A 13,834-nucleotide genomic window follows, 5' to 3' on the forward strand; every position below is an offset into this window, starting at 1 on the left:
GTCATTTGGTCCAACGTTGTTGAATTAGAGAAGAGGGGCTTCTAAACGGGATTGTATGCGGGGGTGGAGGGAGTTAAATATTAGATAAATATAACTTTGGTGCGTGTAAGAGTGAGTGTTTTTAGCAGAGCCATATTATGTCCTTGTGATTATGTTGATTATTACCTGTGTGTATAATGTTGCAGCTCAGCTGATTTTGGATTGATGGCAAAGGGAGAGGAACTTAAGTGAGAGTGAAAACACAAGGTAAGTTTAATACTACTGTTTTATATAAGTAAGCATACTAAACATGTATTCTATCACTGTATTATATAAGTAATCTTGTTAGTAACCTACTGTATGGCAGGTGGAGGGGCAGTGATGTTACAGGTGGAGGAGCAAAACTGCAAGACTGCAAACTCACAAGACAGAGAAATCGAAGTTTGTTCTCCAGAGATGAGGTTGATTTCACTTCAATTTTTTCATATTTTCTAAAGATGTGGAAATGGCACAAAAAAAACTTGAGAGCTGTAACCAAGACAACTGTAACAACATGAGTAGAGAGCCACCAAGGTTTTTCAAGTCCCTCTCTTACTCCATTTTGCCAACCCAAACTTCCAGGTACATGACGGGACACCTTGCTTGTTTTTGTTGTTTGCGCTCCTCTGGCAGGTGGAGGGCAGTGATCCCTTCCCTTCTTCCCTCAATCTTTGAGACTAATGTAAGTAGAAGACATGGCACTGTAAATGTTCGAACAATTAAAATATGATACCACTTAAAAATAAGAAATATTACTTTTGTTACTAAGAGTTCATACTTATTATACCTGTGTCACCTTTCACACTATAGCTGTGATCATGAGCTATGGGCTTTGTAGATACAGGTCCCGGGGTGAATCGTGGTGCAGGGGCCCTTCTCTTTTTGACCACAGGGCGATGCACGAAGATGGTGGGTATAGCCTCTGCTCTCAGCCTAGTCTTGCCCTTTTTTGTCTTGACAAACTTATCTGCATCAAAATGTGCCTGCGGAGTGACTTGAGGTTACTTCACACACAGAACAACTCAGTTTTGTCTGCCCACATACATAGTGGTTGAATACACAGTATTAGGAAACACTTTATACTTACTGGACATGTTATACTCATTACATACTGTATATACAATATGACCAAGAATGTGAGACAACTTTATAGAAATTCACTGATGCCATTTGTCATACTTTGTTAAACTCACAAATAATAAAGTTCCATAACTTCAGTTGGGAACAAAGACCACACCTTATCTCCCCAAGGCAATTTCCCATCCAATAGGTGTGCTATATAGGTGTGTATAACCCTTTCTCCTGTCTGTTACTCCCTCTTTCAGCACAAGAACCAGAGGGGGATTCAATGGAGCCTGAATACCTGCACTGAGACCCTCACCCTGCACCCTGAGTCTCAACTCTCAGTGTTTTTCAAGCCTTTTCCTGTTTTTTGTATTAAACAAAACATTAAGCTTTCCCAATGGTGTGGTTTTCGTTTTGTGAAAAAGTGCAAATGCAGTGTTTGTATATAAATCACATATTTTTTTGCTGTTGGTTGTGAAATAGCTCCTGCTTCCTCCGCTCTGTGTCAGTGGGGAAGCCGTACATTCGTACTCCTTTCTCTGAGCGATTGGAGCATCCCCAGGCAGCACAGCAAACCATGGTGGCGACTAGGAGGCAGCACAGCAAACCAGGACAACAAGGAGGAAAAGGCACAGACAAACTGCATGATATGCTATTCAATGTTTATTGAATTCCATGTATTTGCAATGGATGTTCCTAAAACAACACATTTAACATCATCATCATCATGCTGCTGCTGCTGCTGCTAGTCCTTTGATAGTCACCTGTCGGTCTCCTGTCCTTTCTGAAAGCCATAAAGATGACATTAGTCATTTAGATAACTTGTGTCCTCAATTACCATGGGATTACTGAAACTACCATGAATTTAAGAAAATGGTAGACATGAATCTAATCTGAATTTTAAAGCATTACTTTAGATCCCCTCCCTCTAAATATATCAATAAACATTAGAAAGTGATGCTCCTGACTACCATACAAGTTTAAGAAGATAATATTGGTTTTAAAGAATTCAAAGCTATAAATAAACAGCAACAGGCTCTTTAACCAAGGCACTGTTAGCCTAACATGTAAACTAGTTGTTCACACTAATCCTAATATTATCACTTAATATTAGCAAATTCTATTTAATTTTTTTAAACATATTGATGTAAATACATACACATATCGATTTGTTGTATAAATATTGCAAATCAAAACCTTTATTCACTAATAATTACCAAAAATCGTAGTTCTATCTCCTGTTATCAATGCATTCACATTGCCCGCCATGAACTTCCGGGGAACGATCCTCTTCTACATGAACCACGTGACGATAACCGTTTTTGGACTTCCGTTGTCATAACTCTTCTATTATATGGCTCTGGTCTGGTGGTTCCTCGGTTATCGCTCCTCCATGATCGCTCCTCGCTCCTCGATCCTCAGTCCTCCGGCAGAAATAAGAGCCATGGGACGGTACTCAAGATGGCGCAGGCAAATCAACTTCCGGTGAGACCGAGGAGCGAGGAAATGAAAATAGTCGACCTGAGAAGTAGCCCTGCTCTTTAAGAGCCTGGCTCCCGGAAGGGACTGTTGTCTCTGCCAAAAGACATGGCTCATCAGCGACAGGGGGAGCACTGATGAGCCACACTTCTATCAACTCAGCCTCCTCCAACCGCATCCCAGTCAAAGGTACTATTTCCTGGTCTCAGAACTCTGTTCCGCTGCAGGTCTTGATTGATTCTGGTGCGGATGACAATTTCATTGACTCTGACTTTGTGATGCAGTCTAAACTCCCTTTTGAGCCTCTTCCAGAACCTAAGGATGTGTTTGCCTTAGATGGGAGACTCCTAGCCCAAGTCACTCACCGTACTGCTCCAGTTTCCCTCAAGATCTCTGGCAACCATCACGAGATAATCTCCCTGTACCTTATCCCCTCACCCATGTCGCCACTCGTTTTAGGTTTTCCGTGGTTGAAGCTCCATAACCCCCACATAGATTGGGCCAACTCGTCTATCATTAACTGGAGTTTATTCTGTCACTCTCATTGCTTACACTCTGCTGTACCCCCCACAGTTACTAGAGCACCAGACCCCCTCAAACCCATTGATCTCGCCTCTATACCCCCTGAATATCAGTGTCAAGGAGGTTTTCAGCAAGGACCACGCACTATCCTTGCCGCCTCACCGGCCCTACGATTGTGCCATAGTTTTGCTCCCTGGCACCCCCTTTCCGTCTAGTAAACTGTACAATATCTCTAGGCCAGAGAAGGAGGCCATGGAGAGTTACACCTCTGACTCACTCGCTGCTGGGCTTATTCGCCCCTCTTCATCGCCTATGGGCGCCGGTTTCTTTTTTGTGGACAAGAAGGATAAGACCCTACGCCCTTGCATAGACTACAGAGGGCTTAATGAGATCACAGTCAAGAACAAGTACCCCCTTCCACTCATAGACTCAGCCTTTGTTCCCCTTCATGAAGCCACCATCTTCACTAAGTTGGATCTTCGCAATGCGTACCACTTGGTGAGAATAAGGGAGGGGGATGAGTGGAAGACTGCATTCAATACTCCCAGGGGACATTTTGAGTATTTAGTAATGCCTTTTGGGTTAACGAACGCACCTGGGGTTTTTCAAGCTATGATTAATGATGTTTTGCGTGACATGCGTAGGAGCAAACACAATAGTGGTGGCTTAAAGCCCACCTCTGCTCCGCGCCGTCCTTTAGATGAGCCTGGTCAGATTGATAAAAGAGGGAGTTCAACACACCGGCATAAAAGTTATAACAATAATCTGATTTTAATACAGTAAAAAACACAATACGAAATACAGAGTGCCCTGAAACAGAACACTCCGGGCTCCCCGCTCTACTGCCGTGCGATACAGATATCGGGACCAGCCAGTCAGAAACAGGGGGCATTTTGCATGAAGAAACAACAGTATATATGGATATATTTGGGGTGGAGATCCACTTCTTATCTTCCACCGGACCCAACTCCTTTAATTTCCCAGGGAAGATTTCACACAAACTATTCTTTTAAAACAATCAAACATTGTACACAGATATATTGGTGCTTAGGATTCTCCCCAGAAAGAACCTTGGAAAAAGACCATGTGTGTGTGTGTTTAGTGAGGGGAAGTGTATGTGTGTGTGTGTGTGTGCTGATAAGCGGAGGCGTATGTGTGTGTGTTATCTGGGTTAAGGAGTTTATGTGTGTGTGCTGCATGGAGACAGGAGGTGTGTGTGTGTCAGGGTCTCTGGGTCATGGAGTGTAAGTAAGAAGGTTTATATATATATATATATATATATAGGATTACTTTAAACAGTCCCAAATAATACATGTTCACTTCAATACAGTTCAAGATAATACCTGTTTACTTTAATACAGTTTTGAACAATATCTGGGTGCTTTAACCCCTCTTTTGATCTCTCCTTCAGAGATCAATTTATACACAGCATTTGAAACATAACCTACTGTCATTCTTTTCTACTGTCTGTTCCCCAACATTTATATAAATCCATCAGAAGCTGGGATTTAGAGCACTTTAAAACTTTAGGAACAGTCCATCATAACAACTTTTTATGACAGTGGAGGGAGACCAAAATATGTTAAAAAATTGTCCTTGTCGGCTGAGTCATCGTGCTCGTCCTCCTCCGACGCGTAAGCCAGCAAGAGCATTTGGTACGAAGGGGAAGGGGCAGCTTCTCCCTCAAAAAATGGGATATTGAAACAGAGTTCCTCAAAAAATGGGATATTAGAACAAAGTCCACACCGGCTATATCAACCTGTTTCAGCGGAGAGTGGAGTCCACTGTGCCGTCTTGGCTTGCCGTGTCTTTGTCCCCCCGATCCGCTGACGGCGGCTTCTGGGCTGCCTGCTAGAGAGATGTCTTCTGGATCCTCCTTCTCTGGCCTGCTAATGATGCCTCCCGAGTCGACTGCTGGAGAGATGTCCTCCCGATCCTCCGGCCCGCTGATGACTGTTTCCGAGTCGACCTCCTCGTCGAGAGCCAGATCCATCCTGATGTCGTCCACGGTAGCAGGTGATTTCCCCGCCGCACACTGGCTCCAGCTGTCCCCCTTTCCTCCTAGACGGACGGCATGAGAGATCCGCTGGGTCACTCGGTCGGGGCCGGAGAGCCTGGGGTTGAGCCACTTTGTCCTGATGACCTTCAGCCAGACGAACTCCGCTGTCTCGGCCTCCTGGGTCCCTCTTTTGGCGCCAGCAACCTGTGTGGAGAAATCTGATACAAATCCCTCAAGCCTACGCTCAGGGCTCCGGGGCCCTCAGCTGTTTGACCAACCACTTCGTAGGCCGCTTGGAGCTTGTTGGTGGGGTGTCTTGAAACAACAGACGTTTGTGAACAGGTTTTCTAAATTAATTGTAGACCTCCTATCTGCCAGTGCAGCTTCAGAATCTTAATACTTGGACTGTGCCAACTAAATAAGAACCCCAACATCTTTAAGTAAACTAAATAACATATTTCAATAGCTCTGAATTTCTGACAAGCATCTGTGTTATTCTTAATGAAATCCTTGAGATCCCATTTAAAATCTAAATATAATATGAACTGCTAATGTTTCTGGTAAAGAAACACACTAATGTTATGGATTCAAAAACAACCAAAATCATGATACTAACAAAGTGAATGATTTCCTGGTGATACTGCTTTTACCTGTCAGTGCTTAGATATTATCACGAGGTCAACTTCTTCAGTATTCCATTCTGGAATTACATCTCTCACAGTAGCCCCTTGGCCACTGATTCTGCATCTGTGTTACCTGTTATAACTCAATCAATATTAGAGATATGTCAACATCCATCAAACAGTATCTTATCCCCAGATATGGAGCAGGTTCATTCTAAAACTGTCAATCAATGGTCAGACACTCCCCCTTTTTTACACATGAACTCATGTGTAACAAAATCCTGTATGGGAAGAAAACCTTCAGGTAATAATTGATTATAAGAAAATACCAAACATCATTCCCAAATGTACTGTACATCCATCATTTTCCACAGTAAACACTTCAGTGAAATGAAGTGTTTCTCTCCATCTTTCAGTCCTAAAAGAAACAGAATCTTCATGTTTTAGTTTGAGTTTCACATTCTGCAAACAGCCACTGCCTGTGGGAGTGAAATATCAAGTAGATTAGAAACGGGTCACACATTTTTAGGAAACCTCTCATTTCCACAGAGCCCCAGAATAATGTGTTAGGCCAAAAGCATGCTTGATTAGTCATTGTTTTAAATCATTCAGTTGCACTGATCACATGCAGACATACACTCACATTCTCTAACTTTTCTGGTTGTAAAGTCAAGTTTGGTCAGGTACACCCCAGAGTCAGTCCTTGACAGTGCCTTCTCAAGTCACACTGTCCAGGGTCAACGGTAATTTGGTCTCAGTCTTTTTGGCCATGTTTCGTGCTCTGCAGAGACTTTGATATTTCAGCTTAGGCCAGTATCCTTTGTCTACAAAAATCAGTCATATATGGAGCGCCATCATTTATTAATTCACGATTACAACTATAATTTTCCAGATATCTCTAACTTTTCATCGGAACAACTGTTTCCCACATTTCCTGCAACTTGGTACAAAACTCACTTCCTTATAGTACTACTACTGCAGTTCATTAACACCTAATCTATATTAAAATGTCTAATAGATCAGAAACTTGTGCATATAATTATTTTCTTGAGTCAAAACATTATTAGGATCTGTAAAGCTCTATGTATTTCATAACTCATTATATTAATTTATCTTAAATTCTGGTGCACTTAAAGAACAATGTTACCCTCTTTAACAGTGCGTGGAACCTTGGGTGTCCGAACATGCAACAATTACTCCCTACTTTATCAAGGATTTACAAACAGAAGTCATTTCGTATGTCCATCCGAAAGCCCTCCTATGGTAATAACTATGCCACAATGGTGAAACCAGTACCTCAAATTGAAATACTATATTTTGTTTAGAACTAGCTTTCCCTTCAACATGACCTATATAAATAAATATTTGTCTGATCTTATAGAGATGTTACTAAAACTCTCCCTTTGAACTGATCAATACTGTAACAAATTAAAACACTACCAAATTCACACATGAATAAAAACTCTAAAAGAATAATTTGTAAATATGGTTCTACACTGTACTCCTAACTCCAAAACACCCACTACTTAAAGTCTAGTGCATACTTCCATCATGCCCCCCCCCCCCTCTCCATCAGTGTGTTTTTGGATGATTTTTCACTTCACTTTAATAGTTTTCCTCTTTACCGCTATTTTTAATTTACCAATTGATTGATTCATGGTTAATACATCTTCTTATCTTCACTTATTTATCAAGTCAATTCAAGTTCTTTAAATTTGTTTCTTTAAAATACATTAGTAGATACCTTGTGGAGTATTCACAATAACTAATCCTCTCTAGGGTATGAAATCTGTTCATCTTTAAGCAGATACTATTTCCTTATTTATCTTTTGTTCATGATAACAATGGTATAACAACCACACGTTTTACATATAGCTAGTTTCTATAACAAGATTATGTGTGACATAATAATCAGATGTCTTGTTTGCTAACCAAGAATATTAATCTTTTCAGTATTCCAGACCATCATTTAAACAAGCAGCCTCTTATCTAAACACTAAGCATTAAGGTTTCTACACCACCCCCTGGGAAACTCTTGCACAATTATATTGTAAAATCATTGCATAATTCCTTCAGAGTCTGAACAATCTGAGGCAAGCATGTCTCAAGATCCTGTCATAATGAGCACAGTCAGTGATGCAGCTGTAGTCAGTGGCAGGGTCCCCAAAAAAGCTAGGACCGGCCCTGGTCAGTGGGCTCCAAGGAAACTCTCCCTGGCATTGGGATGAGGGAAGGAATCACTTGGCAGACACACGTTGTCCTCTGTACAGCAGAAATCCCCCAAAACCGCAGTACCTCTTCACACCACTGTTGCCTTGGCAACGAGGCACAAGCAAAATGTCAATATCTCCTCAGAGATGCGTTCTTTGCACACTTCTTCAGTTTGCAGTGAGCAACTCTTCACCAACACACTGATTCAGAGAACCCAAAAGGTGGTGCAGGACTGTCCAATGCTGCTGTAATCACATTCAGCTACTGAGAAAAACTCAATTTAAATCTCTCTCCCAACGGGTTACAAAATAAAACGGCTGAGGTCAGGAATGCTGAAACATGTGAATGTTAAAACAAACTAATGGTAGTAGTCTGCCTAGTCTTTATTACTTCAGTTCTAAGTTAATATGCAAAACAAGGACACCCTCCTTAACCACTATACTAATCTTTTATCTAGCCTACTTGGTTATTCTTATTCATTTTCAAATTGTTTATCTAAGTTGTGTTACAAGCATGGTGAGGTTGTAACAGAATACACAAATAACTGTATTCAATCCGCGCCGTATTTGAAAACTGTAATGAATTAAAATCAATGTTTAAGGACGTAATATAAGTTAAATATATTGTTAAACTAATTACTGTTTTATTGTGAAGGCATCTCTGGTGAACAGCGGCCTGTGGCTTTTATTTTGAAAGGCCGTTCCGGAAATATACTCCGTAATGTGAACAGTGAGTTTGACTTCCAGAAACACGGAAAGTTACGATAGCAATCGTTCTAATGCATTAAATAAAGTCATGAAAGAGACAAGGAGGGGGAAAGGCGTGTGGAAGTAAGCAATGAACTGAAAATGCCACCAATCCTCTGTTTTAACGTGATGGCGGACATTGAAAACCGAAGCGGGCATAAGCACCCCTGTCATATACACATTAATAGATTCCTTCTGACTGACAAGCGTTCAAAAACCCTTCTGCTTTTCACTTAGGCTACTTCTTTTTGTTTTATTCATAACCTAAAAATACAATTGTGATGAATAGCTTGCTCTTTTTCTGGTTGAAACAAAGGGTCTACTCTTCTTCCATAATTGACTTCATATCTATTATCTGACTAGATTACTTGTATTCATTAATACACTGGACAAATCTTGTCGTCCTTTATTCTATTCTGAATTCAGAGTTCCAATCCCAGAATATTGTTACACCCTGTTCGCCACCAGAGTGCAGCAGGTGACCACAAATGAGCTTCCTCTGTCTGATGAAGCTCTCAGCTCTCAACTGTCTCCTGTCTCTACTGCTATGCTCTATTTTCTCAATTATTACACAGATTCGACGTAAAAAGATCACACAGAGTTTATTCCCTTATACATTCTGTCCGGCTTTTTTGTGCGATGTATTATTTCAACAGATAATTCTGGTTTTTGACGGTGCTTCGACACCTCTATATAGAGATGTGACCGTCACACGGAGATTAACCCAAACCAAAAAAATCCTTTAACGTCACGTTTAGCCGTTCAGATCAACCCCACAGCAAGAGTTTGCGAGATCCGGTCATTTCAAATTGATTTTGAAAGTTGCGTATCTCCTCTTGAATACCCACATATAATATTGACTTCAGCGAGTCAGCCGTGCTGGACTAAACTACCTCACGCTCTCGCTGGTTCACTTTTCTTTTTTTTAGTGAATTAAGGTACGGGACTTATAGCTATTTACCCGACTCTTACAAACACTCAGTGCCTTAGGTACAGGACTGCATACCTGACTCTAAGCACTTACTTAAATATAACTCGGTGCCTTAGGTCCGGACTGTTCTACCTGACTCTAAGCACCTTCTTACTTTAGTGAGTTTAAGGTACTGGACTGCAATACCAGACTCTTTACCAACACTTAGTGCCTTAGGTACAGGACTGATCTACCTGACTCTACAAACACTTTCTACAGTATTGTATTTTTTACCATGACTAAGGACTCTGAGAACGCCGCTGACAACTCTAAACATTTTGTAGTATAGCCAATCACAGACTTTGACAATCAACAGGTGTCTGCTCACCTTTGTATCTGGACGTCCTGGTTTAGTTGTCAACGGTGTGCAGGTGTCCTTCCCTGGACTGAAATTCGTCCGCTGGCTGTCGGTGGTCCTCCTATAGACCAGAACTCATCACGTCGGCGGGTCACCAGATTGTAGGAGCAAACACAATAGTGGTGGCTTAAAGCCCACCTCTGCTCCGCGCCGTCCTTTAGATGAGCCTGGTCAGATTGATAAAAGAGGGAATTCAACACACCGGCATAAAAATTATAACAATAATCTGATTTTAATACAGTAAAAAAACACAATACGAAATACAGAGTGCCCTGAAACAGAACACTCCGGGCTCCCCGCTCTACTGCCGTGCGATACAGGTATCGGGACCAGCCAGTCAGAAACAGGGGGCATTTTGCATGAAGAAACAACAGTATATATGGATATATTTTGAGGTGGAGAGCCACTTCTTATCTTCCACCGGACCCAACTCCTTTAATTTCCCAGGGAAGGTTTCACACAAACTATTCTTTTAAAACAATCAAACATTGTACACAGATATATTGGTGCTTGGGATTATTCTCCCCAGAAAGAACCTTGGAAAAAGAACATGTGTGTGTGTGTGTGTGCTGATAAGCGGAGGCGTATGTGTGTGTGTGTTGATATCTGGGTTAAGGAGTTTATGTGTGTGTGCTGCATGGAGACAGGAGGTGTGTGTGTCAGGGTCTCTGGGTCATGGAGTGTAAGTAAGAAGGTTTATATATATATATATAGGATTACTTTAAACAGTCCCAAATAATACATGTTCACTTCAAAACAGTTCAAGATAATACCTGTTTACTTTAATACAGTTTAGAACAATATCTGGGTGCTTTACATGTTAAACAGGTTTGTTTTTGTGTACCTTGATGACATCCTTATCTTCTCTCGCACTCTTCAGGAGCATGTCCAGCATGTTAGGCTGGTACTGCAGAGACTTCTTGAGAACAGACTGTACGTTAAGGCTGAGAAGTGCGAGTTTCATGCCTCTTCTGTGAGTTTCCTGGGTTTTATCGTCGACAAGGGACAATTAAGGACTGACCCCGCCAAGGTCCAAGCAGTGACCGAGTGGCCCACTCCCTCTAACAGGAAGCAGTTGCAAAGGTTTCTGGGCTTTGCAAACTTTTATAGAAGGTTTATTCGGGACTATAGTAGGGTAGCAGTGCCTCTGACTAAACTCACCTCTGTCAAGTTGCCTTTTGAGTGGTCTCCTGCAGCTGAGGCAGCTTTTGTAAGACTGAAATGTTTGTTTTCCACTGCTCCTGTGCTCTCTCATTCTGATCCAGGGGTCCAGTTTGTGGTGGAGGTGGATGCCTCTGATTCTGGAGTGGGGTCAGTTTTATCCCAACGTTCCCCCGCAGACCAGAAGCTCCACCCTTGTGCGTTCTTCTCTTGTCGGCTGACCCCTGCTGAGAGGAATTACGACGTTGGTAATCGGGAGTTGCTGGCAGTGGTTCTGGCCCTTCAAGAATGCAGGCACTGGCTGGAGGGAGCCAACCATCCTTTTATAGTATGGACGGACCATAAGAATTTGTCTTACCTTCGCTCTGCACGCAGGCTCAACTCACGCCAGGCTCGGTGGGCTCTCTTCCTGGGACGGTTCAACTTCACCTTGACCTACCGGCCTGGCTCCAGGAATGTGAAGGCCGACGCCTTGTCCTGGCAGTTCGCTTCCCCAGTGGAGGACTCAAGAGATGCAACCATTCTGCCATCTTCCTGTGTCGTGGGAGCAGCTAGATGGGAGATTGAAAGGGTGGTCCAGGAGGCCCAGGAGGACCATCCAGCGGCTCAGGATTGTCCACCAGACCGGTTGTTCGTTTCCCCCGATATTAGATCTCCAGTGCTCCAGTGGGGACACACGTCCAAAGTTGACTGCCATGCAGGTTTTCATCGGACCCTGGCCCTTATTCGACAACGCTTCTGGTGGTCCACTATGTCCGCAGACACAAAGGAGTATGTCTCAGCTTGTTCCGTCTGTGCCCACAGCAAGGCCTCACATCAGGCCCCCGCTGGCCTTCTTCGCCCACTTCCCATTCCCCACCGGCCCTGGTCCCACATTGCGGTGGATTTTGTGACTGGTCTCCCACCATCAGACGGGAACGTCACTATTCTGACCATCGTTGACTGTTTCTCTAAGGCTGTGCACTTCGTCCCCCTGCCTAAACTACCTTCTACCCTCGAGACTGCCACTCTTCTCACCCAGCATGTTTTTAGGCTGCATGGTATCCCTCAGGATATTGTTTCAGACAGGGGTCCGCAGTTTTCCTCCCAAGTTTGGAAGGCCTTTTGTCGGGCATTGGGGGCGTCGGCCAGTTTGTCCTCTGGGTACCATCCCCAGACCAATGGCCAGACGGAGCGGGCAAATCAGGATCTAGGAACGGCTCTTCGTTGTGTTGCCTCTCGAAACCCAGCCTCATGGTCTCTTCATCTGCCATGGGTTGAGTACGCCCACAACTCCCTGGTGTGCTCTGCCACGGGTATGTCACCCTTTATGGCTTCCAACGGCTTCCAACCTCCCCTTTTCCCGGTTCAAGAGAGAGAGGTGGCAGTTCCCTCGGTACAGGGGCATCTTCGGCGAGTCCGCAGAGTCTGGCGTGAAGCCCGGGCAGCTCTTACCCGCACCTCCGCCCGGAACCAGAGGATGGCGGATCGTCATCGACGACCAGCTCCGGATTACCAACCGGGCCAGAAGGTTTGGCTTTCCTCCCGTGACATCCCTCTTCTAACGGATTCTCGGAAACTCACTCCCAGATACATTGGACCTTATGAGATAGAACGGGTCATCAATCCTAGTGTGGTTAGGCTTAAGTTGCCTCTTGCCTTGAAGGTGCACCCCACTTTTCATGTGTCACTCCTTAAGAGAGTTTCCTGCAGCCCTCTTTGCCCTCCGACCAGACCCCCTCCACCCCCCCGGCTCATCGACAACCACCCGGCCTTCACTGTACGGAGGTTGTTGAAGGTTCGTAGGTGGGGCCGTGGATACCAGTATTTAGTGGATTGGGTGGGGTATGGGCCAGAGGAGCGACAATGGGTTTCTCGCTCGCTCATTTTGGACCCAAAACTCTTGAGACTTTTATGTCCGTTTCCCGGATAGTCCTGGTAGGCCGCCAGGAGGCGTCCGTTGAGGGGGGGGTAATGTTATGTTTTGCATGGGGTTTTTGTGTTTTACTTGTTGTGTGCTCCTTTTACCCCTCACTACTCTGTCTTTCTGTCTCTGCAGGGCTGGTGTGTGACAGGGCAATACATCCTCACTCCCAGGTCGGCCTATGTTGACGTTATGTCAAGTTCCCTGTCGGCTTTTTCCAACGCAAGGGGGGGGGGGCCTTAGCGTCCATTTTCAGCTTTCCGGGATGTCCATATGCTTCTATGGACGCTCATGGAAGCACGGCGTTCGTTTGTGTCGACTGCCCTTAAAGGCAATGTGAGCGTCCATTCTCATTGGATAACGGAGAATTGTACACCCGGAAGTAAGTATTCCCCTTACTGTCGATTGATTTTACAGTGATATCTGCACTACTCATCGACTAAAAAACACCAGATTATCCTTGTTAATTACACAACATTGATTGGTTTAAATTGTGTGCAATGCTTTTGTATTTTTCCCCTTCGATTCGGAGAAACAAATATGTTTTCGGAGTAAAGGATGGCAGAAGACACTACACTACCCAGAATCCCCAGCTATCGTTTGGACTACACCATGTGCTCTGTTTGACAAACCCCGTGATAGTCCTCAAGCTCTGTGATTGGAGAGTGTGCCCCGAGGGTTACGCGGAGCCTCGAACAGCACTTGAAATGGGATGGAACCACTCAGACTGTCCAAAACTGGATTTGAACGGGTCCACCGCGTCCCCCCTCCCCCACCCT

This window comes from Gymnodraco acuticeps, unplaced genomic scaffold (assembly GCF_902827175.1).
Source record: "Gymnodraco acuticeps unplaced genomic scaffold, fGymAcu1.1, whole genome shotgun sequence".
Classification (NCBI taxonomy): domain Eukaryota; kingdom Metazoa; phylum Chordata; class Actinopteri; order Perciformes; family Bathydraconidae; genus Gymnodraco; species Gymnodraco acuticeps.